Source organism: Hypanus sabinus, unplaced genomic scaffold, assembly GCF_030144855.1.
Source record: "Hypanus sabinus isolate sHypSab1 unplaced genomic scaffold, sHypSab1.hap1 scaffold_52, whole genome shotgun sequence".
In the NCBI taxonomy this organism is placed as follows: domain Eukaryota; kingdom Metazoa; phylum Chordata; class Chondrichthyes; order Myliobatiformes; family Dasyatidae; genus Hypanus; species Hypanus sabinus.
In genome coordinates, this window is record NW_026781382.1 from 1,631,109 (window position 1) to 1,648,561 (window position 17,453).

Here is a 17,453-nt window from a genome sequence, read left to right on the forward strand (position 1 = left end):
AGAAATGTTGAATAGGTTAGGACAAATTATTGAGTATAACAGTGGGAATGTAGTGGTATTGAGTATTGTGTGCAGTTTTGGTCACCTAATTACAGGAAGGATATTAATAAGTTTGAAAGAGTGCTGACAAGGTTTACAAGGATGTGGCCGACCTTGAGGAACTGAGATACAGAGAAATGTTGAATAGGTTAGGACTTTATTCCCTGGAGCGTAGGAGAATGAGGGGAGATTTGATAGAGGTATATAAAATTATGATGGGTGTAGATAGGCGTAATGCAAGCAGTCTTTATCCACTGAGGCCAGGGGAGAAGAAGACCAGAGATCGTATGGATGAGACGGGTTTGGAGGGATATGGCCCGGGTGCAGGTCAGAGTGACTAAGCAGAAAAATAGATCGGCACGGACATGACTGACCAAAAGGCCTGTTTCTGTGTTGCAATATTCTATGGTTGTACTGTTCCATGAGAGATCAATAACCATCGGATTCGGAGGGAGGAAACACTCGTCCGTTTGATACGCGCACCGCAGTTTTCAGCCCGAGATTTTCAATTTCCTTGTGCATTATCCCATTCTAAAATACAGTATATGTGACGCTGCCTGATCTATATTTTTAGCAATATTTCACCTGCGTACATGAGGATCAACTCTAATCTGACTTTGTCTTTCGCTGCACCGAGTTAATAGGTCACGGGTATTAAAGCAGGAAGGCAAGACGATATTAACAAGAATGTCGGAGAAACTCCAAGCCAATTGCAGTTTTCGGTATCGGTAAGGTCTATCTAAAATCGTTTTATCTCGTCCTCTGTGTCATTTCTCCCCATCTCTCAGTTCCCCATCTGCCGAAGGTTGAGCGATTGTAAATTTACTTTGTATCTCTGATTCCGTGCGTCACTACGTTCGACGATGGAAATTTATAAAAACACAGTGGAGCTTAATTCCTTTCCGTCTGAGTCGGATGTTGGCCCAAATCACTAGTATCGAAGGATAGCTTCTCAGCTTCTACGACTTTACCATCTACCTTTCGCCGTTATATTTGAGAGCTCTGCATCCTCTTTTGAAAGCTTACTACTCTGTATATACACCTCTTACTATCATTTGTCAACGTTTTCCCTCTCAGTGATAGCTGACACTGCCCAACAAACACTTTTTTTTAGAAAAAATCGGGAACTGCACAACAGAGTTCGTGTTGAGAAAAATGCAACATTATGTGTTTTGGTTCGAAATAATGAAACAGCGCAGAATCAATGGTAATTGCTGTATTCATAACAGTGTATCATTTATAAATGCAAGCATTTCCAAACGAGAATAAACGAGGACTGAGTGGCCTCATAATCTATTCTAAAAAACAAACGTGGAATCTTTTTGTCTCCTCAGATCCTGCCCGTCTGCCGCAGATCCACTAGCAATTTACTTCTGTGTATTGAGATAAAAAAAAAACCGAAGCACCTTCTTAATTTGTAAGGTTCTTCGAAACGCAATCAGTGTCTGATTAAAGCTTACTCACCACCTATCCTTTCCCCATCCTCCGATGTGCCAGGTCTGTCACTTCGTACCCGAGCTTTACCGGTCATTTCCGTCGCCTCGGCTTCACAAGCATTACCAGCACCATGCTTATCTCCGGCAGGTGTTGTTTCTGCTTTGTCTGCAATATCTTCTTCTCTTTCTATATTTTGCATGGCAGCTTTATCAGTCTCATTCCCGCTGGCAGGTTGCTCTTTTGCGTCTGGCTCGTGATCTGAGGCCATTCTGCAAACTATCCCTCCAAAACCTGCAGTTAATTATTAAATAGAATAACGGTGTAACATCTGGAGTGGAACATTCACTTATCTGGATCCGGGATGACAGGTACGCTTGCAGTACTGATACACGTGATTTTCACTTATTTCTGTGTCGGACCGGGAATGGGATAGGATTTATTGTTCGTATAATTGGGAATTCCTCTTTAAACGTTCGGGAAATCGGTCCCTCAACTTATGTCCTGTTACAACAAAGCAAAGTAAGGCACATTGGGACAACTCAATTGAATGTAAGCCCAGACAGCTGTATTCCTGTGATAGCTGGGCAGGTTATAGAGTCAGAAAGGATTATCAATGTGCAGTGACTCTCAGGTAAAGAGACTGCAAATGATGAAATATGTAGGAAAATGCGAGCAACAGAAGTACTGTCTGCTGTGGGAATGTCAACGTATATCGCCGGTAAACTGCCGGAATAAATGTGGCATCTTTTTGTTTCCTCAGAACTTGCCCGCCTGACAAAGATCCACCAGCATTTATTTCTGCTTATTGAGATAAAAAGAAACGAAGCACCCGCATAATTTTTAAAGTTCTTCGAAACGCAATCAGTGTTAGGTTAAAGCTTACTCACCATCTATCCTTTCCCCATCCTCCGATGTGCCAGGCCCGTCGTCTCGTACGCCGGGTACCCGATCTTTACCGGTTATTTCCGTAGACTCGTCTTCACATTCTTTACCAGCACTGTACTTATCTCCGGCAGGTGATGTTTTCGCTTTCTCTACAAAATCTTCTTCTCTTTCTATATTTTGTAGGGCAGACTTATTCACGCTGGAAGAATGTTCTTTTGATTCTGGTTCATGATCTGCGTTCATTTTACCAATGATCCCGCCAAATCCTGCAGGGAAGTATTAAACAGAGTTACGGTGTAACATCTGGAGAGGCACCTTCGTTTACCTGCATCCGGGATGACAGGTACGCTTGCAGTAACGATACACTTAAAATCCAATAATATATAAACTTGCCACGAGAATTCAATCAGCAACGGATGTGGAGGGAGGAGGATACACTTGTCAGGTTACTTCAATCGTCTGTTTGATACGAGCTGCACAGCTTCAACACAGATACCTTTTTTTTATTGTGAATTCTCCTGTTCTAAAATACTGTACTTTTTTGGCATTATTCAATCTGTGTGTACCTGTATATGCCTGGATAGCGATCAACTCTAACCTGAGTTTGAGTTTTGATGCACCGAGATAACATTTCACCGGTATCAGAGTTCAAGGCGGCAATGCCGGACGCTATTAGCAGGAATTTGGCATAAGCTTGAAAACAACGAGTATCAGGTATGGGTAAGGTGCACCTAAAGTCGGCTCATCTGTAATACAGTGTCAGTTCTCTGCACCTCTCCGTTCCCCATCTGTGGAATGCTAATCTACCATCGCTTTACTTTTATCTGTGGTTCTGTCCGTCACTATATTCGAGGGTGGAAACTAATATTAACGACTTTTCAATAGATTTTCAAACACAGTGGAACTTGATTTTGCTTTGATTGAGTCAGACGCTTTCCCAAATTATTGGTATTGTCCGATAGCGTCTTAGCGTCTAGTCATTTTACCGGGTACTTTCCCCTTTGGACAGCGACTAAACTTCATGTGGATTTTTACGAGGTTTGGCATGTCATGAAATGCACACGAAAACTTCTATATCTGTACCATGGAGAATATTTTGACAGTCTGCATCACTGTTTGGTATGGGACGGGGCTACTGCAGAAGACCGAAAGAAGCTGCAGAGGGTTGTAAATTCAGTCGGCTTCATCTTATGTACAGGCCTACAAATTCCCCAGGACACCTTCAGGAATCTGTGTCTCAGAAAAGCAGCGTCCATTATTAAGTGCAGCCAGCAAGCAGGGCATGCCCTTTTCTCACTATTATCACAGGGTAGGAGGTAGAGATGCCCGAAGGCACACAGTAAGAGGTCCAGGATCAGATTCTTCACCTCTACCATCTGATTCTTAAAAGGGCATTCAACCCTTGGACAATACCCCGTTTTTTCAAAATACCGTATTTCCGTTTTGCACGATTAATAATCTATTCAACATAGGTATTGAGTAAATGATTTATTAATTATTATTATTGTTATTATTATTAGACTATTATTTTTCTATTCATTTAATTTTCTTCCTTATTACTTAGTACATTAAACTGCTGCTGCTAAGTTAACATATTCCACGTCAGATGCCGGTGATAATCAGACTAGTTCTATTATAATTGGGATTCTGAAATTTCGTATGGGATTTTAACGAGTAAAACCTTGCGCTGACTTCACAATACGTTAAGGACTCTGGCATTTTATGTCTCAATTCACAGAGTCATCTATCAGCCATTTTGCACTTGGTTAGGATAGTGTCTTACTATAATGACCCCTCACCTCCATTATCAGCTTGGTGTTCATCATCCGCGGGTCCTCCTTTCTCATCGTCGACAGCTTCTACTTCTGTTGCTATTCCCTCTGGTGTATTGCCGTCTGATTCCTTGCCGGTGTCAAGATTTTCCTTTATTTCTGTATCAGACCGGGATTGAGATAGGGATTAAAACGTTTGGATATCTGCAAATTTCTATCTCAGTCGGTAAAGCAGAGGCGCCGGACAAGTCGTTCTTTGAAACTAGGGCTATTTTAAAGTTTAAATGAGGGCGAAATGGGACAACGCGATAGGGCCGCTGAAAAGCTCCCAGGACATCTTCAGGGAACTCTGCCTCAGAAAGGCAGCGTCCATTATTAAGGACAACTAGCACTCAGGGAATGACCTTTTCGCACTGTTAAAAGCGGGATGGAGATTCAGAACCCTGAGAGCCCACGCTCAGTTATTCAGGAAGAGCATCTTCCGCCATCCGATTCCTCAGTGCGCATTGAACGCTTGGACAATACCTATGTCGCCGGAAAACTGCCGGAACACAAATGGCATCTATTTGTCTCCTCAGATCATTCCTGCCCGGCAGATAGCCACTGGCAACTTCTCTCTGATCATTCAAATAAATTAAAAAGAAGAGCCTGCTTAAGTTGGAAAGGATTTCGAAAGACTATCACTGTCGTATTAAAGCATACTCACGAACTATCCCTTCCACATCTTTCAATGTCGTAGGCTTTTCGTCACGCAAGCCAGTTCGCCGAACGTTATCGGTCATTTCTGTCGCATCGAGTTCACTTTCGTTACTGGCACTTTTCTTATCCTCGGTCCGTCCTGTGTTCTCTTTGTGTACAATATCTTCTCCTAGTTCTATATCTTGTAGCGCACTTTTTTCGGACTCATTTACGCTGGCAGTCAGCTCTGGGTCGTGATCTGACTCTATTCTGTCAGTGATCCCGACGAGTCCTGCATTAAATTATAAGTACAATAAGGGAATAACATTAAGAGAAGCACTTTCGACTGGGTGCGAGATATACCATTTGGGCTTCCGATAATAACATAATTAATATTCATAACATATTAACTGTGCAGGAGAAGGATAATCCTAAGTGCTCCTACAGGGATGTTAGGAGCAAAAGGATAGTAACGGATAAAATTGGTCCTCTTGAAGATCAGAGTGGTTAGCTATGTATAGAAGCATAATCAATGGGAGAGATATTAAATGCTTTTATCTGTATTTGCTAAGGAAACTGAAGTGGAGACAGTGGAAACAAGGCAAACAAGTAGGGAGGTCATGGATTCTTATACAGATTAAAGAGGATGAGGTGCTTGCAGTCTTGTGGCAAATCAGAGTAGATAAATCCCCAGTACCTGACAGGGTATTCCCTCGGCACTTGAAGGAGACTGGAGTTGAAATTGCAGGGGCCCTGGCAGAAATATTTACAATGCCGATATCCATGGGTCAGGTCCCGGAGGATTGGATGATAGCTCATGAAGATCCGTTGTTTCAAAAAGGCTTAAAAAGTAAGCCAGGGAATTTTAGGCCGGCAAGTTTGACGTCGGTAGTAGGTAAATTATTGGAAAGAATACTAAGAGATAGGATCTACAAGTATTTGGATAGACAGGGACTTATTAGAAAAGGTCCGAATAGCTTTGTGCGTGGTAGGTCATATTTACCCAACCTATTACAGCTTTTCGAGGAAGTTATCAGGAAAGTGGATGAAGGCAAGGCAGTGGATGTTGTCTACATGGATTTCAGTAAATCCTTTGACAAGGTCCCAAATGGGAGGTTAGTTAGGAAGATTCAGTCGCTAGGTATACATGGAGAGGTAGTAAATTGGATTAGACATTGGCTCAATGAATGAAGGCAGGGTGTGGAGGCCTGTGACTAGTAGCATGCCGCAGGGATCAGTGCTAGGTCTATTGTTAATTGTCATCTAGATCAATGATCTGGATGATAATATGGCACGTTGGATCTACTGATTTGCTGATGAAACAAAGTTTGGAGGTGTTGTGGACAGTGAGGAAGGTTTTCAAAGCTTGTAGAACGATTTGCACCAGTTGGAGGAATGAGCAAAAAAATGGCAGATGGAGCTTAATGAGGACAAGTTTGAGGTATTGCACTTTGGAAGGTCAAACCGCGGTAGAACTTACAAGGTATACGGTAGGTCACCTAGCAGTGCAGTAGGACAGAGGGATCTGGGAGTACAGTTACATAATTCCCTACAAGTGGCGTCACAAGTAGATAGGATTGTAAAGAGACCTTTTGGTACATTGGCCTTTATAAATTCAATTATTGATTATAAGAGTCGGAATGTAATGGTGAGATTGTGTAAGAAATTTGGTGAGACCGAATTTGAAGAATTGTGTTCAGTTTTGGTCACTTAATTACAGGAAGGATATTAATAAGATTGAAGGTTTCTAGACAAGGTTTACAAGGATGTTGCGGGAAATTGAGAAACTGAGTTACAGAGAAAGGTTGAATAGGTTAGGACTTTATTCCCTGGAGCGTAGGAGAATGAAGGGTGATTTGATAGAGGTGTATGAAATTATGATGGGTGAAGATAGGGTGAATGCAAGCAGGCTTTTTCCACTGAGGCCAGGGTAGAAGAAGACCAGAGGTCATGGGTTAAAGATGAAGGGGGAAAAGCTTAAAGGGAACATTGTGGGGGACCTCTTCACGCAGAGAGTGGTGGGAGTGCGGAATGAGCTGCGAGATGAACTTGTGAACATGGGCTCACTTTTGACATTTAAGAAAAGGCTTGGACAGGTGTATGGATGAGAGGGGTTTGGAGGGATATGGCCCAGGTGCAGGTCAGTGTGGTTAGGCTGAAAAATCGATCGGCGCAGCCAAGAATGGCCAAAAGGCCTGATACTGTGCTGCAATATTCTGTTGTTCTATTGTTCCATGAGAGATCAATCACCATCGGATTCGGAGGGAGGCAACACTCGTCCGTTTGATACGCGCACCGCAGTTTTCAGCCCGAGATTTTCAATTTCCTTGTGCATTATCCCATTCTAAAATACAGTATATGTGACGCTGCCTGATCTATATTTTTAGCAATATTTCACCTGCGTACATGAGGATCAACTCTAATCTGACTTTGTCTTTCGCTGCACCGAGTTAATAGGTCACGGGTATTAAAGCAGGAAGGCAAGACGATATTAACAAGAATGTCCGGAGAAACTCCAAGCCAATTGCAGTTTTCGGTATCGGTAAGGTCTATCTAAAATCGTTTTATCTCGTCCTCTGTGTCATTTCTCCCCATCTCTCAGTTCCCCATCTGCCGAAGGTTGAGCGATTGTAAATTTACTTTGTATCTCTGATTCCGTGCGTCACTACGTTCGACGATGGAAATTTATAAAAACACATTGGAGCTTATTTCCTTTCCGTCTGAGTCGGATGTTGGCCCAAATCACTAGTATCGAAGGATAGCTTCTCAGCTTCTACGACTTTACCATCTACCTTTCGCCGTTATATTTGAGAGCTCTGCATCCTCTTTTGAAAGCTTACTACTCTGTATATACACCTCTTACTATCATTTGTCAACGTTTTCCCTCTCAGTGATAGCTGACACTGCCCAACAAACACTTTTTTTTAGAAAAAATCGGGAACTGCACAACAGAGTTCGTGTTGAGAAAAATGCAACATTATGTGTTTTGGTTCGAAATAATGAAACAGCGCAGAATCAATGGTAATTGCTGTATTCATAACAGTGTATCATTTATAAATGCAAGCATTTCCAAACGAGAATAAACGAGGACTGAGTGGCCTCATAATCTATTCTAAAAAACAAACGTGGAATCTTTTTGTCTCCTCAGATCCTGCCCGTCTGCCGCAGATCCACTAGCAATTTACTTCTGTGTATTGAGATAAAAAAAAAACCGAAGCACCTTCTTAATTTGTAAGGTTCTTCGAAACGCAATCCGTGTCTGATTAAAGCTTACTCACCACCTATCCTTTCCCCATCCTCCGATGTGCCAGGCCTGTCATCTCGTACCCGATCTTTACCGGTCATTTCCGTCGCCTCGGCTTCACAAGCATTACCAGCACCATGCTTATCTCCGGCAGGTGTTGTTTCTGCTTTGTCTGCAATATCTTCTTCTCTTTCTATATTTTGCATGGCAGCTTTGTCAGTCTCATTACCGCTGGCAGGTTGCTCTTTTGCGTCTGGCTCGTGATCTGAGGCCATTCTGCAAACTATCCCTCCAAAACCTGCAGTTAATTATTAAATAGAATAACGGTGTAACATCTGGAGTGGAACATTCACTTATCTGGATCCGGGATGACAGGTACGCTTGCAGTACTGATACACGTGATTTTCACTTATTTCTGTGTCGGACCGGGAATGGGATAGGATTTATTGTTCGTATAATTGGGAATTCCTCTTTAAACTTTCGAGAAATCGGTCCCTCAACTTATGTCCTGTTACAACAAAGCAAAGTAAGGCACATTGGGAGAACTCAATTGAATGTAAGCCCAGAGAGCTGTATTCCTGTGATAGCTGCGCAGGTTATAGAGTCAGAAAGGATTATCAGCGTGCAGTGACTCTCAGGTAACGAAACTGCAAATGATGAAATATGTAGGAAAATGCGAGCAACAGAAGTACTGTCTGCTGTGAGAGTGTCAACGTATATCGCCGGTAAACTGCCGGAATAAATGTGGCATCTTTTTGTTTCCTCAGAACTTGCCCGCCTGACAAAGATCCACCAGCATTTATTTCTGCTTATTGAGATAAAAATAAACGAAGCACCCGCATAATTTTTAAAGGTCTTCGAAACGCAATCAGTGTTAGGTTAAAGCTTACTCACCATCTATCCTTTCCCCATCCTCCGATGTGCCAGGCCCGTCGTCTCGTACGCCGGGTACCCGATCTTTACCGGTTATTTCCGTAGCCTCGTCTTCACATTCTTTACCAGCACCGTACTTATCTCCGGCAGGTGATGTTTTCGCTTTCTCTACAAAATCTTCTTCTCTTTCTATATTTTGTAGGGCAGACTTATTCACGCTGGAAGAATGTTCTTTTGATTCTGGTTCATGATCTGCGTTCATTTTACCAATGATCCCGCCAAATCCTGCAGGGAAGTATTAAACAGAGTGACGGTGTAACATCTGGAGAGGCACCGCCGTTTACCTGCATCCGGGATGACAGGTACGCTTTCAGTAACGATACACTTAAAATCCAATAATATATAAACTTGGCACGAGAATTCAATCAGCAACGGATGCGGAGGGAGGTGGAAACACTTGTCAGGTTACTTCAATCGTCTGTTTGATACGAGCTGCACAGCTTCAACACAGATACCTTTTTTTTATTGTGAATTCTCCTGTTCTAAAATACTGTACTTTTTTGGCATTATTCAATCTGTGTGTACCTGTATATGCCTGGATAGCGATCAACTCTAACCTGAGTTTGAGTTTTGATGCACCGAGATAACATTTCACCGGTATCCTCAGATACCGCCTCAGTTCAAGGCGGCAATGCCGGACGCTATTAGCAGGAATTTGGCATAAGCTTGAAAACAATCGAGTATCAGGTATGGGTAAGGTGCACCTAAAAACGGCTCATCTGTAATACCGTGTCAGTTCTCTGCACCTCTCCGTTCCTCATCTGTGGAATGCTAATCTACCATCTGTGGTTCTGTCCGTCACATTATTCGAGGGTGGAAACTAATATTAACGACTTTTCAATAGATTTTCAAACACAGTGGAACTTGATTTTGCTTTGTCTGAGTCAGACGCTTTCCCAAATTATTGGTATCCTCCGATAGCGTCTTAGCGTCTACTCATTTTACCGGGTACTTTCCCCTTTGGACAGCGACTAAACTTCATGTGGATTTTTACGAGGTTTGGCATGTCATTAAATGCACACGAAAACTTCTATATCTGTACCATGGAGAATATTTTGACAGTCTGCATCACTGTTTGGTATGGGACGGGGCTACTGCAGAAGACCGAAAGAAGCTGCAGAGGGTTGTAAATTCAGTCGGCTTCATCTTATGTACAGGCCTACAAATTCCCCAGGACACCTTCAGGAATCTGTGTCTCAGAAAAGCAGCGTCCATTATTAAGTGCAGCCAGCACGCAGGGCATGCCCTTTTCTCACTATTATCACAGGGTAGGAGGTAGAGATGCCCGAAGGCACACAGTAAGAGGTCCAGGATCAGATTCTTCACCTCTACCATCTGATTCTTAAAAGGGCATTCAACCCTTGGACAATACCCCGTTTTTTCAAAATACCGTATTTCCGTTTTGCACGATTAATAATCTATTCAACATAGGTATTGAGTAAATGATTTATTAATTATTATTATTGTTTTTATTATTAGACTATTATTTTTCTATTCATTTAATTTTCTTCCTTATTACTTAGTACATTAAACTGCTGCTGCTAAGTTAACATATTCCACGTCAGATGCCGGTGATAATCAGACTAGTTCTATTATGATTCTGATTCTGAAATTTCGTATGGGATTTTAACGAGTAAAACCTTGCGCTGACTTCACAATACGTTAAGGACTCTGGCATTTTATGTCTCAATTCACAGAGTCATCTATCAGCCATTTTGCACTTGGTTAGGATAGTGTCTTACTATAATGACCCCTCACCTCCATTATCAGCTTGGTGTTCATCATCCGCGGGTCCTCCTTTCTCATCGTCGACAGCTTCTACTTCTGTTGCTATTCTCTCTGGTGTATTGCCGTCTGATTCCTTGCCGGTGTCAAGATTTTCCTTTATTTCTGTAACAGACCGGATTGGGATAGGGTTTAAAACGTTTGGATATCTGCAAATTTCTATCTCAGTCGGTAAAGCAGAGGCGCCGGACAAGTCGTTCTTTGAAACTAGGGCTATTTTAAAGTTTAAATGAGGGCGAAATGGGACAACGCGATAGGGCCGCTGAAAAGCTCCCAGGACATCTTCAGGGAACTCTGCCTCAGAAAGGCAGCGTCCATTATTAAGGACAACTAGCACTCAGGGAATGACCTTTTCGCACTGTTAAAAGCGGGATGGAGATTCAGAACCATGAGAGACCACGCTGAGTTATTCAGGAAGAGCATCTTCCGCCATCCGATTCCTCAGTGCGCATTGAACGCTTGGACAATACCTATGTCGCCGGAAAACTGCCGGAACACAAATGGCATCTATTTGTCTCCTCAGATCATTCCTGCCCGGCAGATAGCCACTAGCAACTTCTCTCTGATCATTCAAATAAATTAAAAAGAAGAGCCTGCTTAAATTGTAAAGGATTTCGAAAGACTATCACTGTCGTATTAAAGCATACTCACTAACTATCCCTTCCACATCCTTCAATGTCGTAGACTTTTCGTCACACAAGCCCGTTCGCCGAACGTTACCGGTCATTTCTGTAGCATCGAGTTCACTTTCGTTACTGGCACTGTTCTTATCCTCGGTCCGTCCTGTGTTCTCTTTGTGTACAATATCTTCTCCTAGTTCTATATCTTGTAGCGCACTTTTTTCGGACTCATTTACGCTGGCAGTCAGCTCTGGGTCGTGATCTGACTCTATTCTGTCAGTGATCCCGACAAGTCCTGCATTAAATTATAAATACAATAAGGGAATAACATTAAGAGAAGCACTTTCGACTGGGTGCGAGATATACCATTTGGGCTTCCGATAATAACATAATTAATATTCATAACATATTAACTGTGCAGGAGAAGGATAATCCTAAGTGCTCCTACAGGGATGTTAGGAGCAAAAGGATAGTAACGGATAAAATTGGTCCTCTTGAAGATCAGAGTGGTTAGCTATGTATAGAAGCATAATCAATGGGAGAGATATTAAATGCTTTTATCTGTATTTGCTAAGGAAACTGAAGTGGAGACAGTGGAAACAAGGCAAACAAGTAGGGAGGTCATGGATTCTTATACAGATTAAAGAGGATGAGGTGCTTGCAGTCTTGTGGCAAATCAGAGTAGATAAATCCCCAGTACCTGACAGGGTATTCCCTCGGCACTTGAAGGAGACTGGAGTTGAAATTGCAGGGGCCCTGGCAGAAATATTTACAATGACGATATCCATGGGTCAGGTCCCGGAGGATTGGATGATAGCTCATGAAGATCCGTTGTTTCAAAAAGGCTTAAAAAGTAAGCCAGGGAATTTTAGGCCGGCAAGTTTGACATCGGTAGTAGGTAAATTATTGGAAAGAATACTAAGAGATAGGATCTACAAGTATTTGGATAGACAGGGACTTATTAGAAAAGGTCCGAATAGCTTTGTGCGTGGTAGGTCATATTTACCCAACCTATTACAGCTTTTCGAGGAAGTTATCAGGAAAGTGGATGAAGGCAAGGCAGTGGATGTTGTCTACATGGATTTCAGTAAATCCTTTGACAAGGTCCCAAATGGGAGGTTAGTTAGGAAGATTCAGTCGCTAGGTATACATGGAGAGGTAGTAAATTGGATTAGACATTGGCTCAATGAATGAAGGCAGGGTGTGGAGGCCTGTGACTAGTAGCATGCCGCAGGGATCAGTGCTAGGTCTATTGTTAATTGTCATCTAGATCAATGATCTGGATGATAATATGGCACGTTGGATCTACTGATTTGCTGATGAAACAAAGTTTGGAGGTGTTGTGGACAGTGAGGAAGGTTTTCAAAGCTTGTAGAACGATTTGCACCAGTTGGAGGAATGGGCAAAAAAATGGCAGATGGAGCTTAATGAGGACAAGTTTGAGGTATTGCACTTTGGAAGGTCAAACCGCGGTAGAACTTACAAGGTATACGGTAGGTCACCTAGCAGTGCAGTAGGACAGAGGGATCTGGGAGTACAGTTACATAATTCCCTACAAGTGGCGTCACAAGTAGATAGGATTGTAAAGAGACCTTTTGGTACATTGGCCTTTATAAATTCAATTATTGATTATAAGAGTCGGAATGTAATGGTGAGATTGTGTAAGAAATTTGGTGAGACCGAATTTGAAGAATTGTGTTCAGTTTTGGTCACTTAATTACAGGAAGAATATTAATAAGATTGAAGGTTTCTAGACAAGGTTTACAAGGATGTTGCGGGAAATTGAGAAACTGAGTTACAGAGAAAGGTTGAATAGGTTAGGACTTTATTCCCTGGAGCGTAGGAGAATGAAGGGTGATTTGATAGAGGTGTATGAAATTATGATGGGTGAAGATAGGGTGAATGCAAGCAGGCTTTTTCCACTGAGGCCAGGGTAGAAGAAGACCAGAGGTCATGGGTTAAAGATGAAGGGGGAAAAGCTTAAAGGGAACATTGTGGGGGACCTCTTCACGCAGAGAGTGGTGGGAGTGCGGAATGAGCTGTGAGATGAACTTGTGAACATGGGCTCACTTTTGACATTTAAGAAAAGGCTTGGACAGGTGTATGGATGAGAGGGGTTTGGAGGGATATGGCCCAGGTGCAGGTCAGTGTGGTTAGGCTGAAAAATCGATCGGCGCAGCCAAGAATGGCCAAAAGGCCTGATACTGTGCTGCAATATTCTGTTGTTCTATTGTTCCATGAGAGATCAATCACCATCGGATTCGGAGGGAGGCAACACTCGTCCGTTTGATACGAGCACCGCAGTTTTCAGCCCGGGATTTTCATTTTCTTTGTGCATTATCCCGTTCTGAAATACAGTGTATGTGACGCTGCCTGATGTATATTTTAGCATTATTTCACCTGCGTATTTGAGGATCAGCTCTAATCTGACTTTGTCTTTTGTTGCACCCAGTTAATAGATCACGGGTATTCAAGCAGGAAAGCAAGACGATATTAACAAGAATGTCAAAGAAACTCAAAGCTAATTGCAGTTTTCGGTATCGGCAAGGTCTATCTGAAATCGTCTTATCTTGTCCTCTGTGTCATTTCTCCTCATCTCTCAGTTCCCCATCTGTCGAAGGTTGAGCGAATGTAAATTTACTTTTATCTCTGATTCCATGCGTCGCTACATTCGACGATGCAAATTTATAAAACACAGTGGAGCTTAATTCCTTTCCGTCTGAGTCGGATGTTTGCCCAAATCACAAGTATCGAAGGATAGCTTCTTAGTTTCTACGCTTTTTACCTTCTACCTTTCCCCGTTATATTTGTGAGCTCTGCATCCACTCTTGAATGCTTACTACTCTACACATACGGCTCTTACCATCATATATCAACGTTTCCCCTCTCAGTGTTAGCTGACACTGCCCTACAAACAATTTTTTTAGAAAAAATCGGGAACTGTAGAACAGAGATCGTGTTGAAAAAAATGCAACATTATGTGTATTTGCGCTGTTTTGGTTCAAAGTAATGAAACAGCGCAGTAAGTGCGAGAATCAATGGTAATTGCTGTATTTATAACAGTGTATCATTTACTATTGCATGCATTTCCAAATGACGATAAACGAGAACTGAGTGGCCTCATAATCTATTCTAAAAAACAAACCTGGGATCCTTTTGTCTCCTCAGATCCTGCCCGTTTGGCAGAGATCCACTAGCAAATGACTTCTGCGTATTCAGATTAAAATAATACGAAGCACCTTCGTAATTTGTAAGGTTCTTCGAAACGCAATCAGTGTCTGATTAAAGCTTACTCACCACCTATCCTTTCACCATCCTCCGATATGTCAAGCATATCACCTCGTACCCGATATTTCCCGGTCATTTCCATCGCCTCAGCTTCACAAGCATCACCAGCAACATGCTTATCTCCGGCTGGTGTTTCCGCTTTGTCTACAATATCTTCTTCTCTTTCTATATTTTGTATGGCAGCTTTGTCAGAGTCATTCACGCTGGCAGGTTGCTCCGGGTCATGATCTGACTCTATGCTGTCAGTGATCCCGCCAAAGCCTGTATTAAATTATAAATACAATAAGGAAATAACTTTTAGAGAAGAACTTTCGACAGGGTGCGAGAAATATCATTTGGGCTTCCGATACTAACATACTTAATATTCATAATATATTAACTGTGCAGGAGAAGGATAATCCTAAGAGCTTCTGCAGGGATGCTAAGAGCAAAAGGATAGGAAAAGATAAAATTGGTCCTCCTGAAGATCAGAGTGGTGGGCTACGTATGGAGGCAAAATAAATGGGAGAGATAACCATATAACAATCACAGCACGGAAACAGGCCATCTCGGCCCTCCTAGTCCGTGTCGAACTTTTAATCTCAATTAGTCCCACCTATCCGCACTCAGACCATACCCTCCACTCCTTTCCTGTCCATTTACCTATCCAATGTTACCTTAAATGACACAACTGAACTGGCCTCTACTACTTCTACAGGAAGCTCATTCCACACAGCTATCACTCTCTGAGTAAAGAAATATCCCCTCGTGTTTCCCCTAAACTATTGCCCCCTAACTCTCAAATCATGTCCTCTCGTTTGAATCTCCCCTACTCTCAATGGAAACACCCTATTCACGTCAACTTTACCTATCCCTCTCAAAATTTTAAATACCTCGATCGAATCCCACTTCAACCTTCTCCGCAGCAATGAATAGAGACCTAACTTGTTCAAACTTTCTCTGTATCTTAAGTGCTGAAACCCTGGTAACATCCTAGTAAATCGTCTCTGCACTACCATAACTTATTGATATATTTCCTATAATTCGGTGATGAGAACTGTAAACAATATTCCAAATTTGGCCTTAACAATGCCTTGTACAATTAAATATTAATATAAAATTAATATAAATTAGTATTAACTTATTAAATGTTTCTTTTTGCATCTGTATTTGCTAAGGAAACTGAAGTGGAGTCTATGGAAACAAGGCAAACAAGTAAGGACGTCATGGAACTTATACAGATTAAAGAAGATGAGGTGCTTGCTGTCTTGTGGCAAATCAGAGCAGATAAATCCCCAGTACCTGAGAGGGTATTCCCTCGGAACTTGAAGGAGACTGGAGTTGAAATTGCAGAAGCCCTGGCAGATATAGTTACAATGTCGATATCCGTGGGTCATGTCCCGAAGGATTGGAAGATAGCTCTTGTAATTCCGTTGTTTAAAAAAGGCTTAAGAAGTAAGCCTGGAAATTATATACCGGTGAGTTTGACTTCGGCAAATTAGGTAAATTATAGGAAGGAATACTAAGAGATGGGATCTACAAATACTTGGATAGACAGGGACTTATTAGAAAAAGTCCGAATGGCTTCGTGCGTGGTAGGTCATGTTTCACCAACCTATTAGAATTTTTCGAGGAATTTAACAGGAAAGTGGATGAAGGGAAGGCAGTGGATATTGTTGTCTACATGGACTTCAGTAAATCCTTTGACAAGTTCCCAACTGGGAGTTTAGTTAGGAAGATTATTTCGCTAGGTATACATGGAGACGTAGTAAATTGGATTAGACATTGGCACAATTAAAGAATCCAGGGAGTGGAGGCCTGTGACTAGTAGTGTGCCGCAGGGGTCGGTGCGAGATCCATTGTTAATTGCCATCTATATCAATGATCTGGGTGAAAATATGGCACGTTAGATCTACGGATTTGCTGATGATACAAAGATTGGAGGTGTTGTGGACAGTGACGAAGGGTTTCAAAGCTTGCAGTGGGATTTTCAACAGTTGGAGGAATGGGCAGAAATATGGCAGATGGAGATTAATGAGGAAAAGTGTCAGGTATTGCACTTTGCAAGGTGAAACCAAGGTAGAACATACAAGTTAGATGGTAGGACTCTGAGGAGTGCAGTAGAACAGAGGGATCTGGGAGTACAGATACATAATTCCTTACAGTTGGCGTCACAAGTAGATAGCATTGTAAAGAGACCTTTTGGTACATTGGATTTCATAAATCTAATTATTGAGTACAAGAGTTGGAATGTAATGGTGAGGTTGTGTAGGACATTTGGTGATGCCGGAATTGGAGTATAGTGTGCAATTTTTGGTCAACTAATTACAGGAAGGGTATTAATAAGTTTGAAAGAGTGTAGACAAGGTTTACAAGGATGTTGCCGGGACTTGAGAAACTGAGTTACAGAGAAAGGTTGAATAGGTTAGGTCTTTATTCCCTGGAGCTTAGGAGAAATAGGGGAGATTTGATAGATGTGTTTAAAATTATGATTGGTGTAGATAGGGTGAATGCAAGCATGCTTTTTCCACTGAGGCCAGGGGAGAAAAAAAAAACAGAGGTCATGGGTTAAAGGGGAAGGGGAAAAAGTTTAAAGGGAACATTATGGGGGACTTCTTCACGCAGGGAGTGCTGGGAGTGCGGAATGAGCTGTGAGATAAAGTTGTGAACATGGGCTCACTTTTGACATTTAAGAAAAGACTTGGGCAGTTGCATGGATGAGAGTGGTTTGGAGGGTATGGCCCAGGTGCTGGTCAGTGTGACTAGGCTGAAATGGCCAAAAGGCCTGTTTCT